General features: G+C 45.5%; 3 non-coding genes and 3 pseudogenes across 3 annotated transcripts; 5 read left to right on the forward strand and 1 right to left on the reverse strand.

Annotated features, from left to right (window-relative positions):
- The first annotated feature begins 1,000 nt into the window (after window positions 1-1,000).
- LOC140286245 (U2 spliceosomal RNA) lies at window positions 1,001-1,190 on the forward strand. The gene has a single exon (XR_011911096.1). It is a non-coding gene; the product is annotated as a U2 spliceosomal RNA (small nuclear RNA).
- A 411-nt stretch (window positions 1,191-1,601) lies between these two features.
- Window positions 1,602-1,715, forward strand: LOC140286241 (U5 spliceosomal RNA). Its single transcript, XR_011911093.1, has one exon. It is a non-coding gene; the product is annotated as a U5 spliceosomal RNA (small nuclear RNA).
- Window positions 1,716-1,990: 275 nt separating this feature from the next.
- On the forward strand, window positions 1,991-2,178 carry LOC140286226 (U2 spliceosomal RNA). Its single transcript, XR_011911088.1, has one exon. It is a non-coding gene; the product is annotated as a U2 spliceosomal RNA (small nuclear RNA).
- Window positions 2,179-4,744: 2,566 nt separating this feature from the next.
- Window positions 4,745-4,912, forward strand: LOC140286235 (U2 spliceosomal RNA; annotated as a pseudogene).
- A 3,767-nt stretch (window positions 4,913-8,679) lies between these two features.
- LOC140286238 (U2 spliceosomal RNA) lies at window positions 8,680-8,829 on the reverse strand (annotated as a pseudogene).
- Window positions 8,830-21,510: 12,681 nt separating this feature from the next.
- LOC140286230 (U2 spliceosomal RNA) lies at window positions 21,511-21,677 on the forward strand (annotated as a pseudogene).
- Window positions 21,678-23,025: the final 1,348 nt, after the last annotated feature.

The raw sequence follows: 23,025 nt of genomic DNA on the forward strand, positions 1-23,025 counted from the left end.
CAAGTTTGCCACAAGAACTCATAAGTTTGGCAGTATTGCTCTGCCGTCAGCAATCATACACCCATTTTATTTTCATGAGACATGTGCAGGCACCTGTTCATCTACTGTTCTATCACTATGAATTAGTTTATCTATTATCAATAAGGATACTTCTACAACTACTATCAAAGTATGTCCGGACTTCTTATGTTGTCAGTTGCTATATATGAATAAGTGGGTTGCTACTGAAAAGCATTAAGCATGTCACACAGCCCAAACATATAACATTTCAGGACACTTACACAACACATTCAAATCAAACAGTCAGACAACATACAAGAACATATACCCCAGCCGGCATTGCTCCCTGCCTATTTTCCTACAACTCACTATGTGTGCGCACACCTTTATTCACAAACTCTTCAACTTATACTCTTTTACCGAAGCTGCTACAGCTCGATTGGCCAAATACCCTTAGATCCTATTTCGGTGAATTTGACATCTGCCTTGTATGTAACAGATTAGCGGTTTAGCAGTTTTAATTTAGTTTGAGTGAAGGAATTCATTTTATAGCAAAATCCGAAATCGTGAAGAACTCATGAAAGTAAGCTTATTCTCGGATTCCTGAAACTTTAGATTTGCTCTTTCTTTTACTGCAAAGTACAACGTTGAGCAGCACTAATGAGTTGTTTCTATTTTTGGCAGGCTTTACCTTTGCGGATGAAGCCCTTTCTGTCTGTGCAAAAGAAATCTTGTTACTGTGCAGAGTGACTTCTCTGACTAGAGTCGCCTTACTTGTTGCGACTGTGCCGATGTTCGAAGCTGGAGTGCAAAGTTGTTGCTTGAATGGTGCTCGCTGGAGCGTGTGGTAGTGTAAAGTTATACCATTTAAAAGGGCTGAAGAGTGCTCAGTGCAGCGGGTGGGCGGAGGTGCAAAGTGACACTATGGCCATAAAAAGAACACCGCTACAAGTGCGCATTGTGCCAGGAAGGGCCCTCGGACGTGAACCAGTGGACAGTTATCGCTTCTCGGCCTTTTGGCTAAGATCAAGTGTAGTATCTGTTCTTATCAGTTTAATGTCTGATATGTCCTCTATGCGAGACTACATATTAAATGGATTTTTATCAATAGGAGTTGAAAAAGGAGCTTGCTCCGTTCACTCCAAGCATCGACCCGGTACTGCAGTGCCGCTGGGAACGGTGCGCTCTCCTCTGCTCTTGTGAAAAAGCAAACAGCGGTGCAGGATGGAAGTTTCAGGGAGCCTAAGATGAAACTTTCTTTTAATCTGCTGATAAAAGAGAGTGAATGCGAAGCAGACTTTAACACGGCTCTGGGAGCGAGCCGAGTGCGGGCTAACCGGGAGAATTGCTTGAAAGAAACGCGACACCGAATGAGCAGTCAGATCAAAGCCTCAATACGGTGTTCCCGTGTTGTTTGTGGCTGCCTTGTCTTTTGCACAGAGTAAAAGACAAGGCAGCCATCGAATAGGGCCCAATTGTTCCTACTTGGTCAGCCGAGGAGCAAGGGGGGGGAGCAAGCGTCTCAACCAAGCAAAGCTCACCATGGGGAAGGTGGCTATGCCAACTAGCCTGATGCCCTGCTCCCGCAGTGATGGATAATCATACACTGGTTTCTCTTCATAATGTACAAGTCTTTCGCCTTTTACTAAAGACTTCCGTGGAGAGCAGCACTAATGAATTGTTTCTATTTTTGGCAGGCTTTACCTTTGCGGGTGAAGCCCTTTCTGTCTGTGCAAAAGAAATCTTGTTACTGTGCAGAGTGACTTCTCTGAGTAGAGTCGCCTTACTTGTTGCGACTGTGCCGATGTTGCTTGAATGGTGCTCGCTGGAGCGTGCGGTAGTGTAAAGTTATACCATTTAAAAGGGCTGAAGAGTGCTCAGTGCAGCGGGTGGGCCGAGGTGCAAAGTGACACTATGGCCATTAAAAGAACACCGCTACAAGTGCGCATTGTGCCAGGAAGGGCCCTCGGACGTGAACCAGTGGACAGTTATCGCTTCTCGGCCTTTTGGCTAAGATCAAGTGTAGTATCTGTACTTATCAGTTTAATATGTGATATGTCTATGCAAGGACTACATATTAAATGGATTTTTATCAATAGGAGTTGAAAAAGGAGCTTGCTCCGTTCACTCCAAGCATCGACCCGGTACTGCAGTGCCGCTGGGAACGGTGCGCTCTCCTCTGCTCTTGTGAAAAAGCAAACAGCGGTGCAGGATGGAAGTTTCTTTAATCTGCTGAGAAAAGAGAGTGAATGCGAAGCAGACTTTAACACGGCTCTGGGAGCGAGCCGAGTGCGGGCTAACCAGGAGAATTGCTTGAAAGAAACGCGACACCGAATGAGCGGTCAGAACAAAGCCTCAATACGGTGTTCCTGTGGTGTTTTTATAAAATGCGGTGTAAAAAAAGGTGTGAATGCCCCATAGAAAACTAAAAGGTGGAGCGGAAGTGTTCGGCTGCAAGAAGGTGTGAATGTCCGACTATATTTGGTGAAAAGCAGGTGAAGCAAGGTCTGAATGCCCAACCTTACATCATCAAAAGCGAGATCAGAGGTTTTTGGCTGCAAGAAGGCCATAGTTTGCCAAAAGCGGGTAAGGTGCGAATGATCGGCTAAATATCAACAAAAGTGGGGGCGGAGGTCTTCGGATGCAAGTGGGTGTGAATATCCCACCATACAAGTATGGTGGAGAGGAAGCTGTGAATGGCCGACCATAGTTTGCAAAAAGCGGGTGAGAAAAGGTGCGAATGTCCAACCATACATGATCAAAACAGGGAGCGAATGGAAAGCTATAGGCCGATCACGTTGCTCTGTGTGGACTACAAAATTGTGGCTCGAGTCCTAGTTGGTCGTCTTCGGAAGGCTCTACCTCATGTAATCCATGAGGATCAGACGTGTGGGGTGGAGGGAAGGCTAATACAGTGGAATCTGGGATTGGTGAGGGACTGTATTCATTGGGTGGAGGAGCGGGGGATCAATATGAGTTTGGTGGGGTTAGATATGGAGAAAGCGTTTGACAGGGTGAACCACAGGTTTCTTTTTGCAGTTTTGGAGAGGATGGGATTTGGGCCCCGTTTTATAGAGTGGTTGGAGATCATGTACAAGGGGGTGGGGAGCAGAGTTATGGTGAACGGGCACTTGGGTACAGTGGTGGCACAGAGAACTGGGGTGAGGCAGGGATGCCCACTCTCCCCGCTGCTCTTTGTGGCTTACATGGAGCCGCTGGGTTCGGTGGTGCGGGGGGACCCGGGTGTGGTGGGTCTGCACCTTCCTGGAGCAGGTCCGGACAAGTTGACAGTGATGCAGTATGCGGATGACATGACCTTTTTTTTGACAACAGAGAGGTCGGTCACACGGCTGTTGAAAGTGGTGGAGAGTTTTTCAATAGTGTCGGGGGCCAAGGTGAACTTAGGGAAGTCCACCATTAAGTTTTTTGGACCATGGGCTGGTAGGGTGGGAGGCCTAGCTGGTCTGCCCCAGTGCCAGGGCCCAGTGAGAGTCCTGGGGGTAGAGTTTCAGGGAGAAGGGAGTGCAGCATTAAATTGGGGAAGGCGTCTGGCTGCAGCCCGTTCGCGGATGGGGCTGTGGAAATCCCGGCAACTTTCCTTAAGTGGTAGAGTGCTGGTTTTGAAGGCTGATATTTTGCCATTTTTGGTATACCTAGCGTATGTTTTTCCTTTACCTCCTCAATATAGGAGAAGTTTCATGAGAGATGTTTTTTCTTTTGTATGGGGGGGGTATGAATATGTGAGAAGGGAGTGGATGTACCAGGAAGTTCGGATGGGAGGGAGGGGTGTGCCGGACATCCCACTTAAGTTGGATGTGGTTTTCTTTTCCTTTTTGTGCAGGTCTGTGCAACAGACAAGTGGCCATCATTTTCAGGCACTTTTGCTGTTTTGGTTGTCATTCCCCTTCAGGAGATTGGTGTCCTGGGACAATAGAAGGCCAAAGGGGGATGTCTTACCCCCGTATTATAGGCAGGTGGTATGCTGGGGGAAAAAGCACCCAGAGTGTCAGGAGGGGGACCTGTGCTTCAGTCACCGGCGCCTGTACAGGGCTCTGGTGGAAAAAAGGGGGCTGGTGGGGGTGTATGGGGTGGGGCAACAAGGGTGGGTTTTCACACAGCAGAAAGGTCTCACAAACAGGGCGAGGGATATAAATTGGCTCGCCTTACACAGGAGGTTGCCAGTCAGGGAAGTTTTAAATAGACACGGGTTGACACGGGGGAGTTTGTGCCCAAGGGAGGGGTGTGGGGCTGATGAGACAATTGAGCATGTGTTTTGGGAATGTGGGTTTGCAACAAAAGTGTGGGTTGAGTTGGTTCTTTTTTTTCCAAGATTGGGGTCTTTAAAGTATGACATGATAATGCTGGGCTTGGGTTTAAGGGGGAAAGGTAGGGAGGGTTTTCTGTTATGGTTGGTTCTGTCTATGGGAAAGGTGGCGCTGTGGGATGCAAGGACGGCGTTGATTAAAAACAATGTGGACTGGCAGGTGGGAAGGGTGGTGGCAAGGGTGAGGGCAGAGATTGGATGCATGAGAAGAATGGAGGAGGAAAAGTACGGGTATCACGCTGCAAGAGAGCGATGGAAGACTTTATTTTCATGAGCGGGTAGTGTTTCTTTGTGGTTGTTTCTTATGTTTGTATGGTTTTTGTGTCGGACATGTAAAGCATTACTTTGACTGTTTTGTCATGTTGTTCTAAATGTTTCTTGGAAGTTTTGTAATAAAAAAAAAAAAAAAAAAAAAAAAAAAAAAAAAAAAAAAAAAAATCTGTACTTATCAGTTTAATATGTGATATGTCTATGCAAGGACTACATATTAAATGGATTTTTATCAATAGGAGTTGAAAAAGGAGCTTGCTCCGTTCACTCCAAGCATCGACCCGGTACTGCAGTGCCGCTGGGAACGGTGCGCTCTCCTCTGCTCTTGTGAAAAAGCAAACAGCGGTGCAGGATGGAAGTTTCTTTAATCTGCTGAGAAAAGAGAGTGAATGCGAAGCAGACTTTAACACGGCTCTGGGAGCGAGCCGAGTGCGGGCTAACCAGGAGAAGTGGTTTAGAATTTCCAACCATTATCTATAAAATGCGGTGAAAAAAAAGGTGTGATAGAACACTAAAAGGTGGAGCGGAAGTGTTCGGCTGCAAGAAGGTGTGAATGTCCGACTATATTTAGTGAAAAGCAGGTGAAGCAAGGTCTGCATGCCCAACCTTACATCATGAAAAGCGAGATCAGAGGTGTTTGGCTGAGAGAAGGCCACAGTTTGCGATGCAATAATTAAAGGCCTCATGCCAGATGTCGCCACTGAAGTAAAGAACATTTACGTGGGATGGTATGAGGGTCCTCGTTTGGCTGACGTTCGCCGATATGCTCGCCATGCTCAGAACCAAGTTGAGACGCGTAAGACAACCAAAAGGGACAAGTGTGAAAAGGAGCTGCATTTGGCAGCCATGACCATGTATTACGCAGTTGGTGTAAACAGAGCACGAGGCCGAAGTTGAAGACGTGGACGTGTGAGAGAGGAGGTCGAAATGGGCCACGCCAGAGCTATGATCCGAATATTTGTTTTTACTGTGGCCAGACTGGACACTGGAAGAAGGACTGTCCACAGCTGAAAAGTGATGAAATTTGGCCAAAGGCTGACTGAGGGTGGGAGGCAGGTTCTGGACGTCACGCGGCAGCGGAGCCTCCACTAATGGGTGATAGCACAAACACACTCACACATTTTTCCTGCTCTGTGTAGTGAAGAAACGCTTGCCGACTGTGATTCACGTAGTAAAGTTTTGCATGCTATTTCCGTCCTAGAGCAAAGATATTTCTCTCAGAATATAGGAACTTATGTTCATCAGTAGTGACGTCAGGGGAGTTTGATTGTCCTCCAAAGTTAAGTGGAAACCACGTTTACTCTATGTCTGCATCAGGCCAGGTTGTGAAGGAGAAAATGACATCGCCCATTGCGTGTGTCACTCCCGATGGGCTCTCCTTCAAACACTCATTTTTGTTATCAGAGTTGTGTCCCATTAACCTAATGGGCTGTGATCTCATGTGTAAATTAGGCATTATTTTAACTTCTACACCAGAGGGTATTAACGTTATGTTACAGCCTGACAAAGTTTTCACAGCAGTGCAGTTTGATTCATCTGCACTTACATATGCTTATGAGTGGAAACTTCCCAGCTCTCCTTTTTCACAACAACTAGTGGAAGAAGCAAAAGCGTTAGTTTCACCCCTTTCTGATTTCATGCAACCTGCTGATTTGCACTGCACATCACACATTTCTTTGGGGCCTGACAATGACTATGAGAAGAAGTGAAAAAATATGTGCGCCTACTTTATTGGCTGTGTCGCTCACTCCAGAGCAATTCGATTTTTTTAATGTTTGTGGTACTCGCCCTCACATTTCCTTGGCCAAACCTACACACTGGCATTGACAAGGTGTGGGAGAGTTTGTTGCTACATGTCAGAAAGAAACGGATTTGACCGTTTCACCTGCTGATCCAAATTTGATGTTTTCTGAACGATTGTCAGCATACAAAAAAATATTTTTGAGTACAATGCATTGTCAAAGAACTGTGGAATTAATTCCTACCACAGAATCACATTTTGAAGCATGTTTTTAATCTGAAAAAGATTTGTCTTCGATACCCATGTTGGCTGAAGTGCCCAATGATCTTTGGGCGAAGAGCAAATATGATGTGGGGTTGTTTATTGTTGAAACTAGATTAGAAGTAGATAAATATGAAGGACAAAGCAGTTTGAACTTGGTTTGAGAGAAGGAATTAATTTTATTGCAAAATCCGAATTCATGCATAACTCGTCAAATAGATAGTGATGTGTCGTTCGTGAGCGATTCGTTCGACATGAACAAATTTTTTATATGACTCGGGAGTAACGAGTTGTCTCAGTGAGTGATTCGTTCATTTTCATGCAGTACCCTTCCTCACCACATGGCAGGCGGCAGCTTCATAAGCTCAGTCAGCAGGACAGGAAACAGTATTGATTCGTTCATGACTCAACTCCTCGACTGACAGGTCCTCGCACAGGAAACAGTATTGATTAGTTTACGACTCAACTCCTTGGGTCTTCGTTCATTTGTCACGTTTTAAATTCTACGTTTCATTTGACAGGCTGAAGAGCAGTAGGCACAACAGTTCGTTCACAAACCGGATCATTAATCTCATAGACTATTCTACCATCAACAACTTGGAAACCACAATCGACTCTCTAGATGCAGAAAAAGCATTTAATGGAGTGAACTGGAAATTTTTTTACAAACTATGCTCGGACATTCAAACCTTCTTGTAACCGAACACATCCAGTCCTGCTTTTGATGATGTATGGTTGGGCATTCGCACCTTTTTTTTTACCCATTTTTGAGGAATTATGGGTGGACATTCACACCTTCTTGAAGCTGAACACCTCCTCTCCCACTTATGATCATGTGCGGTTGGATATTCGAACATTTTTTTTCATGTTTTCTAGCAATTATTGATGGACATTCAGACCTTCTTGCAGCTGAACACCTCCGCTCCCGCTTTTGATGGTGTATAGTCGGGCTTCCGAGCCTTTTCTTCCCCGGTTTTTACAAATTATGGTTGGACATTTAGACCTTCTTGCAGCCGAAAACCTCCGTTCCCTCTTTTGATCATACATTGTCCGGCATTCGCACCTTTTCTTACCCGCTTTTTACAAACCATGGTCGGACTTTCACACCTTTTAGTAGCCAAACAACTCCGCTCCCGCTATTGATTGTGTACAGTCGGGTATTTTAACCTTTTCTTACCCGCTTTTTACCAATTATGGTCGGACATTCACACCTTCTTACAGCGGAACACCTCCGCTCCCTGTTTTGATAATTTATGGTCTGGCAATACTACCTTTTCTTACCCGTTTTTGAGTAATTATGGCTGGACATTCACAGCTTCTTGTAGCCGAACACATCCACTCCTGCTTTTGATGATGTATGGTATGGCATTCGAACCTACTTGTTGCCCGCTTTTCATTAATTATGGGTGGACATTCACACCTTGTCGCAGCCAAACACCTCCGCTCCCTGTTTTGATCATGTATGGTTGGACATTCGCACCTTTTCTCACCCGCTTTTTGCAAACTATGGTCGGCCATTCACAGCTTCCTCTCCACCATACTTGTATGGTGGGATATTCACACCCACTTGCATCCGAAGACCTCCGCCCCCACTTTTATTTATATTTTACTTCACTTTTACTTGATATTTAGTCGGTCATTCGCACCTTACCCGCTTTTGGCAAACTATGGCCTTCTTGCAGCCAAAAACCTCTGATCTCGCTTTTGATGATGTAAGGTTGGGCATTCAGACCTTGCTTCACCTGCTTTTCACCAAATATAGTCGGACATTCACACCTTCTTGCAGCCGAACACTTCCGCTCCACCTTTTAGTTTTCTCTGGGGCATTCACACCTTTATTTTCACTGCATTTTATAAAAACACCACAGGAACACCGTATTGAGGCTTTGTTCTGACCGCTCATTCGGTGTCGCATTTCTTTCAAGCAATTCTCCTGGTTAGCCCGCACTCGGCTCGCTCCCAGAGCCGTGTTAAAGTGTACTTCGCATTCACTCTCTTTTCTCAGCAGACTAAAAGAAAGTTTCATCTTGGGGTCCCTGAAACTTCCATCCTGCACCGCTGTTTGCTTTTTCACAAGAGCAGAGGAGAGCGCACCGTTCCCAGCGGCACTGCAGTACCGGGTCGATGCTTGGAGTGAACGGAGCAAGCTCCTTTTTCAACTCCTATTGATACAAATCCATTTAATATGTGGTCCTTGCATAGACATATCACAACTTGGTTTGAGTGAAGGAATTAATTTTATATCAAAATCCGGAATTGTGTAGAACTCGTGAAACGACGCTTATTCTCGGATTCCTGAAAAGGTTTAGTGTTGTTCTCTCCTATCCTGCAAAGTACAACGTTCTTTTTTGTTTAAAGCTATTTGGACATGGATAAATATGAAGGACAAAGAAGTTTTAACTTAGTTTGAGTGAAGGAATTCATTTTATATCAAAATCCGAAATTGTGTAGAACTCGTAAAAATAAGCTTATTCTCGGATTCCTAAAGGTTTAGTGTTGTTGTTTCCTATCCTGCAAAGTACAACGTTCTTTTTTGTTCAAAGCTATTTAGACATGGATAAATATGAAGGAAAATGCAGTTTTAACTTGGTTTGAGTGAAGGAATTCATTTTATATCAAAATCCGGAATTGTGCATTATGGCAGCAGAATTGTAGTCTGAATACCTTTATGCCAAACAGATTTGCTTTGCCAAGGGAAGTTTTATAATTGTTTATTGTTTATGTTTACAATATATAAACTAGCAGAATAATTAATTCATCCTCCTGGTCCCTCCCACCCCGGAGAGGGCAGCCAGAGACTGGCTGCAATAGGCATCCCCGCTACCTGGGACCCAACACAGGGCAGGAGGGCCTGATGTCCACCAGGCTCGGGGCCTGCAGTCACCATATTCCGGGAGCTACTGTACCCCCAGAAGGAACCCATCCCGCCCCACCCCACTCAACCCAACCCCACCCCAGAGGACCTCTACAAAAACAAACAAACAACAACAAAAATCAAACAAACAAACAAACAAATCACCCGGTTACACCAGTCGCAGCAGCCCGGGCCTGAGACCCACCATCACCCAGGCCCCCCCAGGCCCCCCCCAACAGGGGAAAAGCACACCCCCATACAGACCCCCTCCTCCTCACCGCACGCCCCAACACCCTAAAAAAAACAACCACCTGCGGACACCTTGGAGTTCCCAGAGCAACAAGGCCGGCACCAGGACCTGCACCAACCCACGCATACTGTGGCATGTCCAGGGCAACCCAGACCCCCCAGGCACAGGCAGGGCCCCGCCCCGGGCACAAGGCAGCGGCAAGCCACCAGGTCCAGGCCCAGCTCCACCACCCACGCCAGAGCGGCCCCGTCACCCGGTACAGAGCCAGCAGCCACCACCCCAAGGCCCCTAAGGGACCCCGCCCCACACCGCAAGACAGCCCCACCCGCAAGCCCCCAAAACTGCCCTCCAAGCCCGACACACAGTCCCCCCCAGCAATGACCAACCCGGTCCCCACGACCCGAGAGACCACCAGACGCCCGAAGCCACACAGCCCCCCCCCAGCACACACCCAACCGCCCAGAGCGACGGGACATCAACCCACCACCAACACTATGTGATCAAGCTAATCAGAGGGGACCAGAGAGAATTAAATTCAGCCAATTGATGTTTTGAGGAAGCAGACATTGTTTCCATGCTAATATAATCTAAAAGAAAATTTCTAAACTGGTTAATACACAGATTGTTCTTCGCTTTCCAGTTCATGAGAATAGTTTTCTTTGCTATACATAACACTGTGAGGATCATGTGTGCTAAGCTAAATTCCACGTTGATGTTGTCTAAGTCACCCAGTATGCACAGTGTGGGGCATGCAGGAATGCTACACTTTAGCCATGTTGATAGGTCCGCACAGACTTCAAGCCAGAACTTCTGGACAGGCGCACAAAACCACAAAGCGTGTGCATAATCATCAGGTGTGTTATCTGTGCAATGTGAGCAGATGTTTGAGTGTGTTAGACCCATCCTGAACATCCTTTGTCCGGTATAGTGTGTTCTATGAAGAATTTTGTATTGTATGAGCTGTAAATTAGGATTTCGAGTCATTCTGAAGGTGTTCAAACATATTTGTGGCCAGAAGCTATGACTAGAACTGATGGATAAATCTGCCTCCCATTTTGAGGACGGTAGAGACATTGTGTCATCTATCTTAGACAATAATTTATATATTTTTGATAGTAGTTTTGGGGTGCAGATGCTTAGAAATTCTGCTACCCTAATCGGGAGTTGTAAGTCTGGTTGGTGGAGGATATATTTCTTTGTTATTATAGACTTAAGTTGTTGATATTCTAGGAATTTATTGCTGCCTATCTCATGTTGTGATATGAGCTCATCAAATGAAATAAAATGTCCATTTTGGATTATATGTTCCAGATGTTTGATTCCTTTGATCTTCCACAGAGTAAAGTTTAGCATTTTTTTGTTTTGCAGGATGTCAGGATTGTTCCAGATGGGTGTAAGCTTACACGGGACAAGTGAAGACTTTGTTATTTTAAGAAATTCCCACCAGGCTGTCAGAGAGGTGCTGATGTTAATGCTTTTGAAACATTTGTGATTTTTCACTATTTGACTAATAAGTGGCAGGTCAGAGATTTCCAGATTATCACACAATGCTTGTTCTATACTTATCCATGTTCATCTATTGGGCTAGGTTTAAACCATTTTGATATATACTGTAACCTATTGGCTAAGGAATAGTGCTGAAAATTAGGTAAATCTAATCCACCCTGTCCTTGGTCTTCTGTAGGGTTTTTAAACTAATACGTGGTGGTTTGTTTTTCCACAGAAATTTAGAGATGCATGAATCTAGTGACTTAAACCAAGTAGCAGGTGGTTTTATGGGGATCATTGAGAACAGATAGTTAACTTTTGGTAGTATCATCATTTTAATGGTTGTAACTCTCCCGATAAGTGATATAGGTAAGGACTTCCAACGAGAGAGATCGTCCTTTACTGTCTTTAATAATTCCACATTGAGGCGGCCTGTTGCCACTGCGGGTTCTTTCAGAGAGACTCAGAGACAGAGGACGGTTCAACGTATAGTTTATTTAACCCTTTTTCATGAATGTGGAGTCGTTCGCAGGCCTTCCCTCCCGGTTCGTGCTGCCGACTCCACTTCAATCCTCCTTACAGCTCTGAGTTTTTTAAAGAGGAGAGTGATTAGACAAGTGACTGCCGGTGTACTAATCACTCACCTAGTCCTGCTCCCCAGAGCTCTCTCCACAGCTCTCTCCTGCAGCTGATGCACCACGCCCCCTCCACATACCTCCACCGCCTGACCTTGCGGTCCGGCCTAACCCCCCCCCCCCCCCCCGCTACCTGGGACCCAACACAGGGCAGGAGGGCCTGATGTCCACCAGGCTCGGGGCCTGCAGTCACCATATTCCGGGAGCTACTGTACCCCCAGAAGGAACCCATCCCGCCCCACCCCACTCAACCCAACCCCACCCCAGAGGACCTCTACAAAAACAAACAAACAACAACAAAAATCAAACAAACAAACAAACAAATCACCCGGTTACACCAGTCGCAGCAGCCCGGGCCTGAGACCCACCATCACCCAGGCCCCCCCAGGCCCCCCCCAACAGGGGAAAAGCACACCCCCATACAGACCCCCTCCTCCTCACCGCACGCCCCAACACCCTAAAAAAAACAACCACCTGCGGACACCTTGGAGTTCCCAGAGCAACAAGGCCGGCACCAGGACCTGCACCAACCCACGCATACTGTGGCATGTCCAGGGCAACCCAGACCCCCCAGGCACAGGCAGGGCCCCGCCCCGGGCACAAGGCAGCGGCAAGCCACCAGGTCCAGGCCCAGCTCCACCACCCACGCCAGAGCGGCCCCGTCACCCGGTACAGAGCCAGCAGCCACCACCCCAAGGCCCCTAAGGGACCCCGCCCCACACCGCAAGACAGCCCCACCCGCAAGCCCCCAAAACTGCCCTCCAAGCCCGACACACAGTCCCCCCCAGCAATGACCAACCCGGTCCCCACGACCCGAGAGACCACCAGACGCCCGAAGCCACACAGCCCCCCCCCAGCACACACCCAACCGCCCAGAGCGACGGGACATCAACCCACCACCAACACTATGTGATCAAGCTAATCAGAGGGGACCAGAGAGAATTAAATTCAGCCAATTGATGTTTTGAGGAAGCAGACATTGTTTCCATGCTAATATAATCTAAAAGAAAATTTCTAAACTGGTTAATACACAGATTGTTCTTCGCTTTCCAGTTCATGAGAATAGTTTTCTTTGCTATACATAACACTGTGAGGATCATGTGTGCTAAGCTAAATTCCACGTTGATGTTGTCTAAGTCACCCAGTATGCACAGTGTGGGGCATGCAGGAATGCTACACTTTAGCCATGTTGATAGGTCCGCACAGACTTCAAGCCAGAACTTCTGGACAGGCGCACAAAACCACAAAGCGTGTGCATAATCATCAGGTGTGTTATCTGTGCAATGTGAGCAGATGTTTGAGTGTGTTAGACCCATCCTGAACATCCTTTGTCCGGTATAGTGTGTTCTATGAAGAATTTTGTATTGTATGAGCTGTAAATTAGGATTTCGAGTCATTCTGAAGGTGTTCAAACATATTTGTGGCCAGAAGCTATGACTAGAACTGATGGATAAATCTGCCTCCCATTTTGAGGACGGTAGAGACATTGTGTCATCTATCTTAGACAATAATTTATATATTTTTGATAGTAGTTTTGGGGTGCAGATGCTTAGAAATTCTGCTACCCTAATCGGGAGTTGTAAGTCTGGTTGGTGGAGGATATATTTCTTTGTTATTATAGACTTAAGTTGTTGATATTCTAGGAATTTATTGCTGCCTATCTCATGTTGTGATATGAGCTCATCAAATGAAATAAAATGTCCATTTTGGATTATATGTTCCAGATGTTTGATTCCTTTGATCTTCCACAGAGTAAAGTTTAGCATTTTTTTGTTTTGCAGGATGTCAGGATTGTTCCAGATGGGTGTAAGCTTACACGGGACAAGTGAAGACTTTGTTATTTTAAGAAATTCCCACCAGGCTGTCAGAGAGGTGCTGATGTTAATGCTTTTGAAACATTTGTGATTTTTCACTATTTGACTAATAAGTGGCAGGTCAGAGATTTCCAGATTATCACACAATGCTTGTTCTATACTTATCCATGTTCATCTATTGGGCTAGGTTTAAACCATTTTGATATATACTGTAACCTATTGGCTAAGGAATAGTGCTGAAAATTAGGTAAATCTAATCCACCCTGTCCTTGGTCTTCTGTAGGGTTTTTAAACTAATACGTGGTGGTTTGTTTTTCCACAGAAATTTAGAGATGCATGAATCTAGTGACTTAAACCAAGTAGCAGGTGGTTTTATGGGGATCATTGAGAACAGATAGTTAACTTTTGGTAGTATCATCATTTTAATGGTTGTAACTCTCCCGATAAGTGATATAGGTAAGGACTTCCAACGAGAGAGATCGTCCTTTACTGTCTTTAATAATTCCACATTGAGGCGGCCTGTTGCCACTGCGGGTTCTTTCAGAGAGACTCAGAGACAGAGGACGGTTCAACGTATAGTTTATTTAACCCTTTTTCATGAATGTGGAGTCGTTCGCAGGCCTTCCCTCCCGGTTCGTGCTGCCGACTCCACTTCAATCCTCCTTACAGCTCTGAGTTTTTTAAAGAGGAGAGTGATTAGACAAGTGACTGCCGGTGTACTAATCACTCACCTAGTCCTGCTCCCCAGAGCTCTCTCCACAGCTCTCTCCTGCAGCTGATGCACCACGCCCCCTCCACATACCTCCACCGCCTGACCTTGCGGTCCGGCCTAACCCCCCCCCCCCCCCCCCCCCCCCCCCCCCCCCCACACACACACACACACCTCGCCATGCGAGCTGTAAAGGAAGTCGGCCACAGCCATCTGTGCCCCCGGCCTATGGACCACTTTGAATTTAAAAGGCTGTAGTGCCAGATACCAGCAGGTGATCCGTGCATTGACATTTTTCATTCGGTGGAGCCACTGGAGGGGAGCAAGGTCCGAGCAAAGGGTGAATGGGCGCCCCAGCAAGTAATACCGCAGAGCGCCGACCACGCACCGGATGGCCAGGCACTCCCTCTCCACCGTGTTGTATCTGGTCTCCCTCTCGGATAGTTTCTGGCTGATGTAAAGCACTGGGTGGTCAACGCCCCGCACCTGCTGGGACAGAACAGCCCCCAACCCCCTTCCCGATGCATCAGTCTGCAGGACAAATGGGAGAGAGGAGTTAGGTGTGTGGAGAAGAGGCTCCCCACAGAGGGTCTGCTTTACCCTCTCAAGTGACACCTGGCACTGCTTCGTCCACCGGACCGGATCAGAGGCACCTTTTCGGGTAAGGTTGGTCAAAGGGCTGGTCAGCTCCGCGAAGTTGGGAATAAATCGCCGGTAATATCCGGCCAGCCCCAAAAACCGCCTCACCTCTTTCTTGGTCTTAGGTTTTGGGCAGGCTGCAATCGCTGCTGTCTTGTCTACCTGTGGACGCACCTGTCCGCCGCCCAAGTGGTACCCCAGATACCGTACCTCCCTCCATCCAACTGCACACTTCTTTGGGTTGGCCGTGAGCCCCGTGACTCCAGCACTGCCGCCATCTGCTGAACATGCTCCGCCCAGCTGTTGCTATGGATGATGACGTGATCCAGGTAAGCGGCAGCATACGCAGGAACTTACATCATGAAAAGCGAGATCAGAGGTGTTTGGCTGAGAGAAGGCCACAGTTTGCGATGCAATAATTAAAGGCCTCATGCCAGATGTCGCCACTGAAGTAAAGAACATTTACGTGGGATGGTGTGAGGGTCCTCGTTTGGCTGACGTTCGCCGATATGCTCGCCATGCTCATAACCAAGTTGAGACGCGTAAGACAACCAAAAGGGACAAGTGTGAAAAGGAGCTGCATTTGGCAGCCATGACCATGTATTACGCAGTGTGTGTAAACAGAGGACGAGGCCGAAGTCGAAGACGTGGACGTGTGGGAGAGGAGGTCGAAATGGGCCACGCCAGAGCTATGATCCGAATATTTGTTTTTACTGTGGCCAGACTGGACACTGGAAGAAGGACTGTCCACAGCTGAAAAGTGATGAAATTGGGCAAAAGGCTGACTGAGGGTGGGAGGCAGGTTCTGGACGTCACGCGGCAGCGGAGCCTCCACTAATGGGTGATAGCACAAACACACTCACACATTTTTCCTGCTCTGTGTAGTGAAGAAACGCTTGCCGACTGTGATTCACGTAGTAAAGTTTTGCATGCTATTTCCGTCCTAGAGCAAAGATATTTCTCTCAGAATATAGGAAATTATGTTCATCAGTAGTGACGTCAGGGGAGTTTGATTGTCCTCCAAAGTTAAGTGGAAACCACGTTTACTCTATGTCTGCATCAGGCCAGGTTATGAAGGAGAAAATGACAATGCCCATTGCGTGTTGTCACTCCCGATGAGCTCTCCTTCAAACACTCATTTTTGTTATCAGAGTTGTGTCCCATTAACCTGATGGGCTGTGATCTCATGTGTAAATTAGGCATTATTTTAACTTCTACACCAGAGGGTGTTAAGGTTATGTTACAGTCTGACAAAGTTTTCACAGCAGTGCAGTTTGATTCATCGGCACTTACATATGCTTATGAGTGGAAACTTCCCAGCTCTCCTTTTTCACAACAACTAGTGGAAGAAGCAAAAGCGTTAGTTTCACCCCTTTCTGATTTCATGCAACCTACTGATTTGCACTGCACATCACACATTTCTTTGGGGCCTGACAATGACTATGAGAAGAAGTGAAAAAATATGTGCGCCTACTTTATTGGCTGTGTCGCTCACTCCAGAGCACTTCGATTTTTTTAATGTTTGTGGTACTCGCCCTCACATTTCCTTGGCCAAACGTACACACTGGCAGTGACAAGGTGTGGGAGAGTTTGTTGCTACATGTCAGAGAGAAATGGAGTGGACCGTTTCACCTGCTGATCCAAATTTGATGTTTTCTGAACGATTGTCAGCGTACAAAAAAACATTTTTGAGTACAATGCATTCTCAAAGAACTGTGGACTTAATTCCTACCACAGAATCACATTTTGAAGCATGTTTTTTATCTGAAACAGATTTGTCTTCGATACCCATGTTGGCTGAAGTGCCCAATGATCTTTGGGCTAAGAGCAAATATGATGTGGGGTTGATAAAAGGCTGTGAACCAGTAATTGTCACCCCTAAATCAGACTTTTGTCCATGTAAAAAACAATACCCTTTTAAGCCTGAAGCAATTAAAGGGATTAAACCTGTTTTTCAATCTTTTCAGAAAACAGGCGTTATTGTTCCTTTTGAAAATTCACCTGTGCTTACTCCATTGTTTCCTGTTAAAAAGATTAAAGATGCTGGCCAGCCAGATGAATGGCGTTTTGTACAGGACCTCCAAGCGGTGAATGCTGCAGTTCAGCCACATGCTCCTACTGTGCCCAACCCACACACTATTTTGTCTCAAATTACATCAGATGCACAGTTTTTCTCAGTGGTTGACTTGTCGCCAGTGCACCCTGATAGCCCATTTTGGTTTGCTTTTTAGTTTGAAGGGAGATCTTGGACTTTTACCCGGTTATGCCAGGGGTACTGTGAAAGTCCCACTATTTACAATGCTGCCCTCAAAGCTAGTCTGGATTAACTTCAATCAACCACAGGCTCCGCTCTTTTGCAGTATGTGGATGACATCCTTTTATGTAGTCCATCTAAACAACAGTGTGAAAAAGACAGTGAATCTGTTGAAACATCTTCCTTCTTATGGCCATAAAGCCAGCCTTTCTAATTTACAGTTTGTACAGGACGAAGTCACCTTTTTGGGTCATGTGATTTCTAAGGATGGGCGCTCACTTTCTCCTAAACGTGTTGCTGCAGTTCAGATCATTCCTAAACCGGTTACTAAAAAACAGCTTATGTCATTCTTAGGTATAACATCTTACTGCAGGAACTTTATTCCTAACTACTCTTTTCTCGAAGCTCTCTTAGGTGCTCTTATCCATGGTAAAGGCCTCCAGTCAGCTGATCGTGTTCCATGGACTCCTGAGGCTGAATCAGCCTTTAGTCAGCTTAAGCTGGCTCTTCAAACAGCACCAACACTTGGCATTCCAGATCCTCATAAACCTTTCATACAGGCAGTTGATGAGAAGCATGGTTGTATGACATCTGTTCTTATGCAGGAACATGGGGCAGGCAAAGGCCAGTGGCTCATTTCTCAGCAAAACTGGACTCTGTGGCTGCAGGCCTGCCTGGTTGTCTTCGTGCTGTTGCAGCTGCAGAGAAAGCTGTCCTGGCCTCCCAAGATATTGTGGGCTACGCTAATTTGACTGTTTTGGTTCCTCATGCTGTTGCCATTATTCTTCTCGAGCAGAAAACTTCACATCTTTCAACTGCTCGTTGGCTCAGATACACCTCTGTGATATGCCAAATGTCACTGTTAAACGTTGTACTGTTCTGAATCCTGCTACTTTGCTTCCAACTCCTGAGGATGGGGAGCCTCATGACTGTGAAGCTGTTTTGGAACAAGTTTGTACACCCCGACCTGATCTTTTAGAGACTCCTCTTCCAAACTCTGACATGATTCTTTTTGTAGATGGATCAGCTTTGCGTGATCCAGCCACAGGTACTAACTGTGTTTGGTTTGCAGTATGTTCTTCACATGACACTTTGTTGTCTGGTTCTCTTCCTAAACATTTCTCTGCTCAAACTACTGAGCTTATTGCACTTACTGAAGCTTGTAAGTTGGCAGCTGGTAAGTCACTATTTACACAGATTCCAGATATGCTTTTGGTGTTGTTCATGACTTTGGTGCGCTGTGGAAACACAGGCATTTCCTTAAATCAGATGGTAAAACTATTCTGAACTCCAAGCAGGTTTCTGATCTTCTTGATGCGATCCTTTTGCCTACAGCAATCTCGGTCTGTAAGTGTGCGGCTCACACTAACTCAGACGATCCTGTTGCTTGTGGCAATGCCAGAGCTGATGCTGCAGCTAAGCAAGCAGCTAAATCTTTTCCTGTTTTCGCTTCCCTCTCTTTGCAGGCAGAAGACTCCCTCACAGATCTCCATGCTTTGCAAACTTTTGCCTCTGCAGATGAAATTTGGTCACACTTAGCATACTGACTGTCAGTGTAAACGTTAACAACCTTTTTGTTATTTAATTTACAAGCTTCAGTTAAAGCTACCAATTCGACCGCTTGAACAGAGTAATTTTTTGGTAGTGGTTGTTTTAAGAAAACTTCAGTTTTTGTTACTACTGTAAATCCTGTAGCATTTGTGCCATCAGGGTTTTTTGCTTGACCTGTTGAATAAATATAGTTATTTCTGCATTTTCATAACGTATATCAGTTAAGTCTGGCCTGGGTAAAACACTGATGGTTATTTCTGACATGCAATCATGAGGCTTTCCATCTGTGGGGTAGGTAGCAGTGTGGATGGATTAAGTGTAGCACATCTCTCGACAACAAGGTGTGGCTGTGAAAGAAGAACTGTTATGTAGGAGAGATGTCTGGTAAAGATATTTTGTTAAGTAACCATATCACAGCCACTGCATGAGGTACCTTAAGTGTTAATGGGTGAAATAACACCATTATTGTTGATGCCTGCACTGCCAATGGCTTCTGGCCATTGATTCAAAAGTACGATCTCGTCCCTTTTTCCCCCTTTCAGTGGACACTGGCCCCTAATTACCGCAATTCAGCAGGGGGTCTTTCATTAGGAGTACTGGACTCCCCCGTGCACGGTTTCAGCTCCGACCCTGGACAGCGGAAAAAACGTTGAGATCTGGTTTGAGGACCCAATTGTTGAGAAAAGTCTCTCAATGAGACTCAGAGTTGCTGGAGTCAGTTAATGCAAAGGTTTAATCTTGCAGCAAGTTCAAGAATGTGTGTGTGTATGGGTGTATGTGTGCGAACGTGTGTGAGTTTGTGAGAGTTTAAAGAACCTGTTATCCACAGGCAGGTCTTAACTAGTATGGCACGGGTCCAGCCTGTCTCATCTTTTTTGGAAGGTCCAGCGCTCGGCCGTAACCCTTCTGTCTGTTTGGACTCTCACATACATTCGGTTAATCATAGAAAAACGAGAACAAAACTTTTTAGCCCCTTAAATTCATAAAACAGACATGGTGCAGTTATTTCCATTCTAGAAAATAAGAGTAATCACCACCATTTCTATAAATTCTGGATATTCTAACAATCTGAATCTTTTTTAAATGTTCGATGAAGCCCTTTGCTGTTCTGTTTAGAGACTCAGCTGATCATAAACCAAGTTTTGCTCTTGAACCAAGCTTCTAAACTCTTCACCTTTTTCATTTCTCAGTTAGTATTCACTTTAAAACTGATTAAAAGAAAAATTAAATGAATGCCTATCAACAAATGTGGGATCTAAACTCTAGTGCTTCCTCTAAAATAATTTCCTTTCTCAATTCAGAAATGTGTGTGTTTAAGTCACAACTCCCGTGACACCAAAACGGCTTTCTTTTCTCTCTTTTCTCTACACTCTGCACTGTGAGCACACACACCAAATCAGAAAGGCTTTTTTCTCTCTTTTCTACATTATGGACTGTGGGGACACAAAACCGCTCTCTCTTTTTTTTTTTTTGATTGTGTGCCAGGGCGTTGTCTCACGTATTTGATTATGCTTAAGATACGAATGGGTTTATCAGTCACATCAGAATCCATACATACTGATCCTCCCATAATAAAATGGTCGGATCTTATCAAACACACTTTGTTTCTTGTGACAAGTCAGCGAAACAGCGTATACACGTCAAGACACTGAATCAAGTTTGCCACAAGAACTCATAAGTTTGGCAGTATTGCTCTGCCGTCAGCAATCATACACCCATTTTATTTTCATGAGACATGTGCAGGCACCTGTTCATCTACTGTTCTATCACTATGAATTAGTTTATCTATTATCAATAAGGATACTTCTACAACTACTATCAAAGATGTCCGGACTTCTTATGTTGTCAGTTGCTATATATGAATAAGTGGGTTGCTACTGAAAAGCATTAAGCATGTCACACAGCCCAAACATATAACATTTCAGGACACACCACACAGTTAACAACCACAGTGAAGCGTGTCAAAGCCCAAACATGTAACATTCAACAGGACACTTACACAACATATTCAAATCAAACAGTCAGACAACATACAAGAACATATACCCCAGCCGGCATTGCTCCCTGCCTATTTTCCTACAACTCACTATGTGTGCGCACACCTTTATTCACAAACTCTTCAACTTATACTCTTTTACCGAAGCTGCTACAGCTCGATTGGCCAAATACCCTTAGATCCTATTTCGGTGAATTTGACATCTGCCTTGCATTTAACAGATTAGCGGTTTAGCAGTTTTAATTTAGTTTGAGTGAAGGAATTCATTTTATAGCAAAATCCAAAATCGTGAAGAAGAAAGAAGAAAGTATGCTTATTCTCGGATTCCTGAAACTTTAGATTTGCTCTTTCTTTTACTGCAAAGTACAACGTTGAGCAGCACTAATGAGTTGTTTCTATTTTTGGCAGGCTTTACCTTTGTGGATGAAGCCCTTTCTGTCTGTGCAAAAGAAATCTTGTTACTGTGCAGAGTGACTTCTCTGAGTAGAGTCGCCTTACTTGTTGCGACTGTGCCGATGTTCAAAGCTGGAGTGCAAAGTTGTTGCTTGAATGGTGCTCGCTGGAGCATGCGGTAGTGTAAAGTTATACCATTTAAAAGGGTTGAAGAGTGCTCAGTGCAGCGGGTGGGTGGAGGTGCAAAGTGACACTATGGCCATAAAAAGAACACCGCTACAAGTGCGCATTGTGCCAGGAAGGGCCCTCGGACGTGAACCAGTGGACAGATATCGCTTCTCGGCCTTTTGGCTAAGATCAAGTGTAGTATGTGATATGTCTATGCAAGGACTACATATTAAATGGATTTTTATCAATAGGATTTGAAAAAGGAGCTTGCTCCGTTCACTCCAAGCATCGACCCGGTACTGCAGTGCCGCTGGGAACGGTGCGCTCTCCTCTGCTCTTGTGAAAAAGCAAACAGTGGTGCAGGATGGAAGTTTCTTTTAGTCTGCTGAGAAAAGAGAGTGAATGCGAAGTAGACTTTAACACGGCTCTGGGAGCGAGCCGAGTGCGGGCTAACCAGGAGAATTGCTTGAAAGAAACGCGAACCGAATGAGCGGTCAGAACAAAGCCTCAATACGGTGTTCCTGTGGTGTTTTTATAAAATGCGTTGAAAAAAAAGGTGTGAATGCCCCAGAGAAAACTAAAAGGTGGAGCGGAAGTGTTCGGCTGCAAGAAGGTGTGAATGTCCGACTATATTTGGTGAAAAGCAGGTGAAGCAAGGTCTGAATGCCCAACCTTACATCATCAAAAGCGAGATCAGAGGTTTTTGGCTGCAAGAAGGCGATAGTTTGCCAAAAGCGGGTAAGGTGCGAATGACCGACTAAATATCAACAAAAGTGAGGGCGGAGGTCTTCGGATGCAAGTGGGTGTGAATATCCCACCATACAAGTATGGTGGAGAGGAAGCTGTGAATGGCCGACCATAGTTTGCAAAAAGCGGGTGAGAAAAGGTGAGAATGTCCAACCATACATGATCAAAACAGGGAGCGGAGGTGTTTGGCTGCGACAAGGTGTGAATGTCCACCCATAATTAATGAAAAGCGGGCAACAAGTAGGTTCGAATGCCCAACCATACATCATCAAAAGCAGGAGTGGATGTGTTCGGCTACAAGAAGGTTTGTATGTCTGAGCATAGTTTGTAAAAAGCGGGTAAGAAAAGGTTCGAATGCCCAAACATACACCATCAAAACAGGGAGCGGAGGTGTTCCGCTGTAAGACTGTGTGAATGTCCGACCATATTTGGTAAAAAGTGGGTATGAAAAGGTTCGAATGCCCAAATTCGGCTGCAAAAAACTGTGTTCGGCTGCAAAAAGGTGTGAATGTTTGACTAAAGTTTGTAAAAAGCGGGTAAGACAAGGTGCGAATGCCTGACAATGTATGATCAAAAGCGGGAGCGGAGGTGTTCAGCTGCAAGAAGGTCTAAATGTCCATCATTAATTGCTAGAAAACATGAAAGAAAATTTTCGAAAATCAATCCGCACATGATCATAAGTGGGAGAGGAGGTGTTCAGCTGCAAGAAGGTGTGAATGTCCTACCATAATTGCTGAAAAATGTGTTAGAAACGGTAAGAATGCCGGACCATACATCATCAAAAGCTAGAGAGGTGGTGTTCGGCTGCAAGTAGGTGTGAATGTCTGACTAAAGTTCAAATATATTAACAAAAGCGGGAGGAGAGGTCTTCGGATGAGTGGTTGAGAATTTCCGACCATAATCTATAAAATGCGGTGAAAAAAAAGGTGTG

This window comes from Leuresthes tenuis, unplaced genomic scaffold (assembly GCF_036924035.1).
Source record: "Leuresthes tenuis unplaced genomic scaffold, fLeuTen1.0.hap1 SCAF_78, whole genome shotgun sequence".
Lineage (NCBI taxonomy): Eukaryota > Metazoa > Chordata > Actinopteri > Atheriniformes > Atherinopsidae > Leuresthes > Leuresthes tenuis.